At 45.8% G+C, this 12,200-nt stretch overlaps 1 long non-coding RNA gene across 4 annotated transcripts; it reads right to left on the minus strand.

Annotated features, from left to right (window-relative positions):
• Window positions 1-436: 436 nt before the first annotated feature.
• On the minus strand, window positions 437-12,194 carry LOC119322605. Of its 4 annotated transcripts, none has more exons than XR_005155719.1 (8): window positions 11,978-12,194; window positions 10,509-10,594; window positions 3,928-4,043; window positions 3,750-3,832; window positions 2,655-2,764; window positions 1,476-2,219; window positions 1,303-1,393; window positions 437-681 (listed from the first exon to the last, which is right to left on the minus strand). It is a non-coding gene; the product is annotated as an uncharacterized LOC119322605 (long non-coding RNA). The 4 variants fall into 4 exon arrangements; XR_005155721.1 differs by adding an exon at window positions 4,692-4,800 and having other exon boundaries at window positions 1,303-2,219; XR_005155720.1 differs by lacking the exon at window positions 1,476-2,219.
• Window positions 12,195-12,200: the final 6 nt, after the last annotated feature.

Raw genomic sequence — 12,200 nt, forward strand, 5'->3', positions numbered from 1 at the left:
AGCTGGCGGTTGTTAACTGACTATAGCGACCTTCTCTGTGAGAAGGTCATGGACGTTTACGACCAAAATATTCCTACAGTGGTGTTTTGGTCACTAGCAACCTCCCCAGGCCACGTAGGCATCCAGCGTGGCAAGCTGATGTGGCACAAGACTCAGCCCGGTCCAATTCGGTTTTCTACATGGGCCTAGCCCAACAATTCGTAATTTTTTTATTATTATAATTCCTACGAATTCTATTGGGCTACATGGGCCAAGCCCAATATTTCAGCCTTTTTATCTCTAGGCTTTGGCCTTCTACAGTCTATTAATTATATATTTTTGGAAAATATATTTTGGAGCTGGTCCCACTAATCATGTTAATCTCATATATTGATCCCACACATAAGAAAGTTACGAACTAGTCATATTATTTCATAAGTGGGTTGCACTGGCCAGGTTCCCATCTCACACACAATCAAATCACATTCATAATCAAATATTCCAAACAAGAGAACATGTGAAACTCGTCAAATGACACTAGATTAGTGTACTACAATTTCTGTAGACTATTACAACCTAGGTATACCAGCTATTACAATATTACAGTCAAATAGAACAGACAACTCTTTGCTGAGTAGCACTTCACGGCTTCACGCTTTTCTTCACGTCTTCGCACTTCCAACTTTCTTAGGCCTGGAGCTCCTGTAAAAGAGGAACCAAGTAAAGAAGTTACGCGCAGCTATATTTGCTACAGATCAGCTATCAACTCGATATTTATGTACACCATACAGAAATTGTTTCCAGTTAGAACAAGTTCACTTAATACTCAACTCCTTTATTTGTGTCCATTTAGTGCAAGTCCATTATCCATGCATATAAACTTTTGCTCCCAGCCAGCACCTACCCAACTAAGTACAAGTCAGGAGGCCACTACTATTAAACCAACTCAAGTGAGAGAGCGAGCAAACTAGGTGGGATATTTCCTTATCACTAAAATTAAAAATTTGAGCACACCAAAAATTGATTGTGTGTCATAAGATGGTCCTGAGAGTGCAGCACCATGTTACCATCTCTAAAGCTCATTAGCCAGCAGCAAAAATTGTGTAACATATGTATCACCATTGCAAACAACCTTAGCAGAATAAGCAAAACAAAATTTCATGTAAAATCTTGGTATAACCAGTAGATTATCCCCTAATAGAAGCTAATTAGGCTCCAATACACAAGGCATAGCAAGCACAGACAAAATAAGCCACGGGCATGAAACAGAGCATGGTATTACAACAGCCCAGAGATGGAGCTAGAGGTAGGAGAAGGACTCACCGGAGAGGAGGTTGTAGTCGAAGCCGCACACAGGCGCCGCCACCACCGTCACCCTCTAGAGGAGACGCTGCCTCTTCATCGACGGACTCATCTGGTACAAGGAGATCATCAAAATGCATCACACTCATGATCATCAAAACGCAACAGCAGGAGCAAATAAAAGTTTAGCCCACCATGAACAGGGGCACTAGGCAATCTAGTAGCAATGTCATATATCTCTACTATTAAAGGGGGATCGAACGTCGTGATGGTTCGACCTCCTTCGATCCCCCCCTCCCTTCGATCTCGCACACGCACGCAGCAGCCCACCAACTCAGCCCACGTACGCAAAATCACCAACTCAGCCCCCACCAACTCAGCCCACGTACGAGATCGAGATCCACAGTCCAACACACAAACTCAGCGCCCACCAACTCAGCCCACGTACGAGATCCAGATCCACAGTTCAACACACGAACGAGAACACACGAACAAGAAGTCCATGGAACCCCACGATCGCCACGAACGAGGACGAGGTCCATCGACCAAAAATCAAACTTCTTCGACCCGCCAACGAACGCCAGTTCTTCCTGGCGTACGAGCTCCATCAAGACGCCAATTCTTCCTGACGTACAAGCTCCATCAAGATGCCAGTTCTTCCTGGCGTACAAGCTCCATCAAGACGCCAGTTCTTCCTGGTGTACGAGCTCCATCCACATGCGAACAAACGCCGCCAAAACAGATGCCAGTTCGTCCGGCCACATCGTCCGCACGCGAGCTGTGGGAGCTGCAGCCTCTGCTGATCGCCTCGCATGCCGAACCACAACCAGGGCGTCCAAACGCTCGACGGCTGTTGCTGCGACATCTCCTGAGCCCGCCTACCGTCTTCTTCCTCTCCAACGGGGTGCCCGAACTCCCTAGGTTTGCCATCCAGACTTCTGTTCAAAACTTCATAATGTTAGTACTCCAACTACATTGAACAAGTTGTGGCATCTCTAATGTGTCTTTTCAGCAACTACATTTGAACATTTGAACATAGCACTTATTCCCCAAAGTTACAAAATCTAATCAGTTATGCCACCTGTTCTGTTCCCACAGTTGAGTTCATATATATTGGAGACCCGCTAAAGTCCTATAGTATGTCATATCATTTTTGTAATGCAAAAAGACCCGCTAAAGTCCTATAGTATGTCACATGTGTTGAAACTGTCAAAAAAATCTAGAAAATTCTGAAATCTAGGTAACCTCATACCATGTTTACTTTTACTGGATTCTAGAAGAACCGTAAATGAAAATGAAACATTACATCATGGGAACAAACATGCCTCGCGACAGGAATAGTGATAGAACGAAATACTTTCATTTAAGCTCACCTCCAGAATCCTTTATATTCCAGATTGTTTTAACGCCGCCAAAACAGAAACGCCGCTGATATCATCGTCCAGAATTTTTCATGCCCAGAATTTTTTTTGGAAGGATCAGTCTGCAAACATAAATCAGGGCATGCCCATTGTGACATAGAGACCATGTGTTTCTATATTTATTTTCCATAGAAAATGATATGTTTTTATGACAACATGAAGGGGAATACAGAGAGCTAGAAACCTATTGAGAGGCAAATCAATTAGAAGCCTATAAAATTAAAGGGTCAAGTTGAACCCGCAATATCAGAAGCAATTTTAGTGCCATCAATATGTGGTCATATATAAGACAATAGATCTTATTTATGATGTGCATACAAATAGAAGGTTAGTACTTAAGTGTGCTCACAGTTTTTTTCATTGATTCTAGGACAGAGTACTGATTGATCGAGTACGTATAGACGTTGTTGCATGCCTATTACTCTGAATATTCGGGTATGCACAATGGAACACATAATCCTACTAATTCTGGGGAAACAGAGTTGGCCAACAGTATCTTGACCATTATAAATCTGCACACATCAGTGATACAAATATGAAAATCACAAAAAGGACACTCGGATATCGCAGCTGCTTGTCATATTTTCTTTAACTGGCAGCTATAATATTGAAATTCAACAGAAAGATCATGCATATCATTGGAAACAAACCAACAAACTATGGATTATGTGGTTGCAATTGCAAGTGCAGGAAAAATATATTTCCTGTACATAAAACCTTGTAATTGTTTCTATTAATATATAGAGTAGAGATACTTGTTGCTTCAACGAAAAATGCAGGAAACTTTCATATGAATGTCTTAAATTGGTAATTCATCTATCCGGATCCTTTATGAAATACAACAAAGGAACCATGTAAGAAGAAACCTGAAACCAAAGTACCACATACAACTAAATAACCAACTTACTTTTTGCATGTAACAACATGAAAATCTTGCCATATATTTACCAGAAAAAACTGTGTTAGACATGATTTTGAGAAATCCAACAAACTGGTAAAATTTCAATGTCAGGTATATAGGGAACCATTAGAAGTCCAGGATCATACCTTCTCTTCGTCCGGGAAAACATACTAATTAGAGAACCATGCAGATAACTGAGATATTGTTAATGGGTGATAGGCACATGAACCTGTACAACGTTCGAAAATTATTCAGAAACAAAAATAACCAACTGTGGGATTTAAACGCGACATAATACAGAATCATGTATAGTCTTTTTCGCACCACGTGGAGACAGACATCTTTCTCTCCACTCCTTCCCCTCCACCTTCATTCTTGTCGCCATGTCTGAGCCCTCTTTTTCAAAAATTGAACTTCTACAAAATCTTGCACTTTATAAACTGAAATATACAAACTTCAGCCGTCAACATATAATAGCACAATCATTTTACTTTGGAAGAAAACCATATGCAAAGAACATGTCTATGAAAATGAACAAGTGAGTCCTAAAAGCCTGTTAAATGAGTCACCAGAGGTCATATCATTTTTGTAATTCAATTCATATCATTTTTTAATGCAAAAAGACTGCAGGTTTATTTAAGCTTCTATAGGACAGAAAGATGTCACAGGACAGACAGCATCTCTATGATAAAGGGAAAAAAGGTATGTTTATGCCAATCACATGTCTGCACATAAGGTATTCAATAAGCTTCACACCTTAACTTACATTAATCTTATCAGTTGTCGAATATGAGAGGACACCCAGATCACAACTCACCAATACACACCGACCACCATCTGGTTTTTTCATACGCGAACAAATAGGCACTACTAACTACAGTGTTCCGTCTTTCGATGATGATGACAATGTGCCCACGCAACTGCCTATGATGATTCCTATAGCCGGCAATCTCAAGGCCTTTCAGCCAGTCCCGCATGTGGAAACATCAATCGGTATCGCCCTTACACACGACTTTTTTTCATTTTGCATTTATACATTTGTTAAAAAAAATGGTTCTTCAGGAAATCATTCTCGTGAGGGCACTTACTATGATCACCATGCATCATTTCGAGGAACAGAGAGAAGCATTGACCATAATATTGGTTCAGGCATAGCACTTGGACTCGACACTGGAGACAATGTCCCCGTGCACATTGCTTCAAATGATATCATTAAATCAGATAGAAAACAGAAAAGGCGAGACCAATATATAGCACGGCGAAATAGATTAACACCTGAACAGAGGGAGGAAATCAATGCACGTCGCAGAGAAGCTAGGAAAAAGAAAACAGAGGAGGAGAGGACTGCCCATCAAAGAAAAGCCAAGCAACGAATGACACTAGAGGAGAAGCAACAGAGTAACACCCTTAGAAGGGCGGCCTACCAAAATATGTCAGTCCATGACAAGCAAGAGACAAACGCCCGCCAAAGAACACGTCTGCAAAACATATCACCTAAGGAGAAGCAGAACATGCTAGCTCAACGCAAGAAGAGACTCGCGGCTAGGAGCAACACCCCTTGCGCTGAATCCATCGCAATGCCGCGCCCTGATGCAGATACCTTAGCTACACCCAACCTGATGTCGAGCACTCGTGTGTTGGCATTCAGAGAATCCGAAGCTTCAGCTCCTGCCCCTGCCCCCCGTTTTGCGAGTAAGGCTGGGAGCAACTTCGAATCAGATGGTAATCCTTCCATCTTTACTCTACTTATTGTGTCCATGTGCATTGAACCAGTATTTAACGGCTCCACAACGGTGCAGGCGAGTACCTTAGTCGTACCCTGGATGATAATGATGCCCCCAGCGAACTCATAAATCCATCGCAGCAAACCAATGATCACCAAATAGACGACCAGCAGAATCAAGCCTGTGAGCAGAGGCAGGAGAGCAGAGCACAGCGTAGGGCTCGGGAGCGAACTCACAAACAAAGTATTAGAGCAAAGAACATTCAAGGGAGTGCCTTAAAACGAAGAGCGCGCGGGAAAAGCATACCAGAAGGTGATAAGTCAGCGGTTCAAAAAAAAACGGAGGCCTCCAGGCCCAGATGCAAGTACCTTAGATGTGAACAGAGCAGCAACAAGCTCAGAAGCACTACCCACAGGAGTTGCTTCACCAGCTTCCTCCCCTTCATCAAGCATGCCATCATACACCATCGGAACCAATGGTAACCCTCTCATGTTTACTCCCCTCCTGGTGTGCACTCACAATAAAAACCATTACTTACCGGCTCAACAATGTTACAGCTGACATGGAGGCCTTCCTTAGCGGCATCATGGACGAGAATGCACTCTCCGGTGACCTCATGGATGATGAGTACTACCTATTTGCCGGTGAAGGTACTCCGCATCGCTGCTCATCCCTCTATATTATTGGTTTATGATGTGCATCCAATTGTGACTTGTTATATCTCCACAATGCTTGCAGCATCCGACACTGATAGCACGGACCTCGATGAGCCCGTAGAATCCTCCAACACGAGATCTATCGACCTAGATCCTTTCGACTATGTCTACTCGAACAACCCAGACAACACGTACATCCTGAAGCACGCGGCAAACTGCGAGCATTGCAAGGCCAAGAAGTTCCAGTACGAGACTAACGGCTTCTGCTGTCGGAACGGGGAGATTGAGCTAGCTGAACCCGAGCCTATCCCAGAGCTCATGAGGTTATGGTCAAGCGCGGATGCAGACTCTCGGCATTCCGAGAGAGCATTCGGTTCTTCAACGGGCACTTTGCCTTCACTACCCTTGGCGTCAGCCTAGACAACAACTACACAAACATGAAGTCCGGGGTGTACACGTTTCGGGCACATGGCACTATGTACCACAAGGCGCACTCGTTCGGTCCAAGATCTCGCCCTGAACATCTGCAGTTGTACTTCTACGATGACGGTCCCAGCTTAAGCCATCGCAAGGAGGCCACCAAGCAATTGGGCCAGCACGTTGTCAGCAAGTTAGTGGACGTCCTGAGGGAAAACCCCTACTCCCAACAGTTTAGGAGTTTGGGTGCCCACAAGGAAAACCTCGAGGAGTACCGAATAGACCTCAACATTGACCAGAAGCTAGACCAACGAAGATATAATAGACCCGTGTCATTCGAGGTGGCTGCGATTTGGGTCGAGGGAAGCAATCTAGCAAATAGGTTCAACCGCAGCATTACACTCTATGGGGACAACAACGAGAAGTATAGTATACATGCCACAGATGGCTGTTATGACCCGCTCTCGTATCCCCTCTTTTTTCCAAGGGGGGAGCTTGGTTGGCATCCAAATATCCCTAAGCACAATGTCCCTTGGGAGGTTGCACAACAACCAAGAGGAAACCGTGATAACGATTCAGGTGCGCCTGGTTGGTATGCTTATATGCCAGAAAAAGTTCTCTATCCTTCCATATGGTACCTAACCTTCTTGTTTCATGTCTTTCCATAGAGGGGAACAGCCGGTTATGTGTCTCTGTCAGGGACTACTACTGTTACCGGCTACAGACGCGCCCTGCGATATTCAACCCCATACTACACGAAGCACGCCTGTTTCAGCAGTGGGGTGTCGACATGTTCATCAAGATTGAGGGATGTAGGCTGAAGTGGATCAGGGACCACCAATGAGAGATACGTGCCGATCTATACCAAGGCCTTGTGGATAGCATCACGGTTGGGGAGATGCGAGCGAGCGCTGTTGGGAAGAGGATCGTGCTGCCAGGGACGCATCAAGGAAGCAACCGAGACATGAAGCGGAGGTAAATGGACGCCATGGCACTGGTGCAGACATATGGGAAGCCTGACATCTTTTTGACTATGACATACAATCCTAGCTGGGAGGAGATACTGAATGAGCTGCTTCCTGGCCAAACATCCCAGGACCGACCAGATCTTGTCGCACGCGTGTTCAGGGCCAAGCTGGAGACCATGAAAGAGATTTTCAAAAAGCACATCCTTGGTGTTGTGGTAGCGCATGTGTATGTCGTCGAGTTCCAGAAGAGGGGCCTCCCCCATGCACACTTCCTGCTGATCATGAATTCAAGTTATAAACTCGTGGTGCCAAAGCAGTATGACCGCGTCATATCTGCAGACCTCCCGGACAGGCATAAGTATCCAGAGCTCTATGCCATGGTCGTGAAGCATATGATGCACGGCCCATGTGGCAATCTTAATCCCAAAAATGTGTGCATGCAAGACTTGAAGTGCAAGAGCAAGTACCCACGACCGTTCGACCAGAACACCTTACAGGGGAAGGATTCATACCCGGTTTATCAACGGCGAGACGATGGTCGTCAGGCTAAGGACCGTCGTCAAATGCTGGATAACAGATGGGTCGTGCCTTACAACCCTTATCTGTTGCGGATGTTCAACTGCCACATAAATGTCGAGGTGTGCTCCAGCATCAAGGCCGTCAAGTACCTTTACAAATATGTATACAAGGGTCACGATCGAGCTTCATTCAGCATTGACCAGCCTGACAGCAACGGGGTTGTAGACAAGATTAAAAGGTACGTTGATGCGAGATGGGTTACTCCACCGGAGGCGATGTGGAGGATATTCGGCTTCAACCTTTCTGAGAGTTTCCCGTCGGTCCTACAGTTGCCGCTTCATCTCCCTAATATGAATAGTGTCACGTTCAAAGCAGGAGAGGACCTGACCGATGTCGTCGCCCGTGATACTACATCTAAGTCAATGCTGACAGAGTATTTCCTCGCTAATCAGCAGCACGTGTGGGCTCGGGATATCCTGTACAAGAACTTTCCAGGAAGTTTCACATGGCAGAGACAGAAATACTGGAGGCCGAGAGAAAAGCAGCACCAAGTAGGTCGAATCGTGTCAGCCCATCCAGCCGAGGGGGAGCGGTACTTTCTGCGAGTGCTCCTTAACCACATACCAGGCAAGACATCCTTCGAGGACCTGCGGACCATGGACGGAGTGCTATGTGATAGCTTCCGTGAGGCTGCCGAGAGATTGGGCCTCATTGAGGCCGACAACACGCTTGACGAGTGTCTTACAGAGTCAACACAGTTCGCGATGCCAGCCTCACTTAGGAGGCTCTTTGCAACTATCTTGGTATTCTGCGAGCCAGGTGACGTGCGCGGTCTATGGGATAGGCACCTAGACGCGATGTCCGATGACTACCGTCGAATACACGCGTGCTCAAATGCAGTGGAGCAGATGGTGTTGCTTGACATCAGGGGCATGCTACAGTCCATGGGCAAAGACATAGCATTGTTCCCTCTTCCGGACATCGACGAGACCTCTGACACTACTTGAGGTGAGGCCAGAGAAGTCACCGAGGAGTCCGCCATCGAGGTTGACGCGAATGACGCTGATTTGGCGTCCTCGCTAAACCCTGAGCAGAGGCTTGCATACGACGAGATACTGGCAGCAGTTGATGCTGGTGATGGTGGTATATTCTTTGTCGATGGCCCAGGAGGCACCGGGAAGACCTTCCTATACAGGTCACTTCTCGCAAAGGTTCGAGGCGAGGGCAAGATCGCGCTAGCTACAGCGACGTCAGGCGTCGCAGCTTCCATCATGCCTGGAGGAAGGACGGCCCACTCGAGGTTCAAGATCCCACTCAACATTGAAGATGGGGCGTCGTGCAGCTTCACGAAGCAAAGTGGGACGGCCAAGCTCCTGCACATGGCTTCACTCATCCTATGGGACGAGGCCACCATGACAAAGAGGCAAGCGGTCGAGGCACTAGACAATAGCATGCGGGACATCATGGGCCGACGGGACCGACCATTCGGGGGAAAGACAGTCGTGTTCGGTGGAGACTTCAGGCAGGTGCTTCCGGTCGTCAGGAAGGGGTCATGGGGTCAGATAATCGATGCTACCCTACGGAGTTCGTACCTTTGGAACGGCATGCGCCAGCTAAGGCTCGTCACCAACATGAGGGCGCATAACGACCCGTGGTTCGCAGATTACTTACTACGGGTAGGTAATGGGACCGAGGAAACTGACGAGGAAGGCAACATAAGGCTCCCCGAAGATATTTGTGTGCCGCCAACAGGAGACGGCGCTGACCTAGAGAAGCTAATCGACCATGTATTTCCTGCTCTGGACGACAACATGGCTGATCCAAATTACATGACATCTCAAGCGATCCTCTCCACCAAGAACGACAACGTTGATAAGATAAATACGCGCATGATAGAGCGCTTCCAGGGCGAAGAGAAGATCTACCACAGTTTTGATAGTGCAGAGGATGATCCACACGGCTACTATGCCCCCGAATTCCTTAATAACCTGACTCCCAACGGGCTGCCTCCGCATGCACTCAAACTAAAGATAAATTGCCCTGTTATACTGTCGAGAAACATTGATCCAGCTAATGGGTTGTGTAACGGCACAAGGCTTGTGGTCCGGGGTTTTCAGAGGAACGCCATTGATGTAGAAATCGTGCTAGGACAACATGCTGGTAGGAGGGTGTTCCTTCCTCGGATACCTCTCTGCCCATCCGATGACGATATATTCCCTTTCAAGTTCAAGAGGAAGCAGTTCCCTATTAGGCTCAGCTTTGCCATGACAATCAACAAGGCGCAAGGGCAGACCATCCCAATTGTCGAGGTGTACCTACCGGACCCGGTTTTCTCTCACGGTCAGCTCTACGTCGCATTGTCTAGAGCCACATCAAAGAGGAACATCAAGATTCTCGCCATCAAGGACAATGGCAAGGGTAAAGGCAAGGGTAAGGAAGAAAGCAAGAATTCAAAGAAGCGAAAAAGATCTGAGCCCTTATTAACGACCATGAAGAACATAGTGTACAAGGAAGTCCTTAGCACATGAAGTTGCCGGATCAAATTATAGCAAGTCAAGGTAAAGTATGTTCATTTCTGCATTACAACCACATAACTATTGTAGATCTTAATGCACACTAACCTGAGTTTGTTGCTGTGTAGTACTCAGGCATAGTCAGTCTTCAGAAACCATGAGTATTCCTTTCGCGACACCTGCCCGTCGTATACCTGTTTAAGCTCGAAATAACAAGAGACAGCGTGAAATTTCAAACAGATGCAGGAGGAAGATGTTTGGATAGTGACTTGCTAAAGAAGAACAAAAATACTAAGGTGTCGTATTTCTTTCTAATGCATATGTTTTTTAATATTGTCAAAACCTGTGGCATCTAATATCATATCTAGCAATATAAAAACCGACTTAAACTTCAATTGCATAGAATCTCTTGTGAGAAATACATGGACAAGGAACTATGTATCTGATAATTAATGAAGAACCCTAGCTGAGTGAAGCCATCAGTGATCTCCTCATATCTCTACTATCTCAACTATTAAAGGATGAGTTTTTCTAGGCGGCAAATACTTCGATATGAAGAAAAGGAACATAATCTGTTGATTTGCTTTTTTCAGTACCTCTGTGATAAGATTTAGCACGCGGCTGACCTTAATTTCTAACACGTTCTTAAACATCAATTTCAGGCCTCAAAATTCAATGAAGAAGAAGGTGATTCCAAAGTACCATGTACAGGATTAGAAACATCAACCTTAAGCTATTTGCCAAAAGATACAGACCAAGCTTTGCATTCGATTTTTACAAATGGTACATTAGTATGACTGTCACCATTGTAGAGTACTGACTTTTATGGCAGGTCACATTGCATAAATCTGTATGATTCTGACATTGTGTTTTTCTTTGTTGAAATGCATTGTGGGTCTGTACAATTCGAAATTTGGTCAGGATTGGCAGATCGAATCTCCAGGAAGAGGAAGCTAGCCTCCTTGACCACAGTTCTTTTCCTTCTTAGAAGTTTCAAGACACTCAGGCACATCACCGAGAACACCCGAGTCGCAACGTTAAGGTGTTAACCATCTTCTAGAGTAGACTATAACTATACACAATGTTAAGGCCATGCTGCTGCCTTTGCCTGATTGAGGCGTAAGTGATTTCCTTGGTCCGATCGATGCTCACGCCATGCCTTTTTTAATATGAGCGGCTAAAATGGTTTAAACAATAATTATTAGAAGACACTTTGCCTGTTCTACTAAACCAAGTTTTACTAATTCTGTCCCTAAAAAAACTATACTTTTGGTTACGCTAACAAATTTCATGCGGTTAGCCCTTTAAACGAGTTTATTATGGGAAACAGAATTGGCAAAAAGTCTGTATCCAATCCAAACAACCCCAAGAAAGGTTTAATCCTCATCTCACTAAATAAACAACCTTATCCTAACCGTATACCGATACTACACATCTAGCTAGCCTTATATATAGGAGAGATTCAATCTACCTCCAGTTTTTTGCTTCACCGGCGGTGCCAATCCAACAGACCTACCAGTGCAAAACGCGGAGGGAGAGAGGGGAGTCGACCGTGACAAGGTAAGATTCGTGAGCACCTTCATCCTGATGCACAGGGAGGGGAGCAGAGCTCGGTGGCGAAGAGAAGCCGTCGACGTTGTGGTGCACCACGGAATCCACTCCTGCTCGTACTCCGCCCATCCGGGCAAGCACGGCTTGCTGCAGGGTCTCCTCGGGCTGCACGGCACGCGCCGGTCGCCGGGCGTTGCCAGCAGAAGATTCCGACCGGCGTGTCACCGTCGCAGCGCGGGTGGGGGGGGT

Source organism: Triticum dicoccoides, chromosome 6B, assembly GCF_002162155.2.
Source record: "Triticum dicoccoides isolate Atlit2015 ecotype Zavitan chromosome 6B, WEW_v2.0, whole genome shotgun sequence".
NCBI lineage: Eukaryota > Viridiplantae > Streptophyta > Magnoliopsida > Poales > Poaceae > Triticum > Triticum dicoccoides.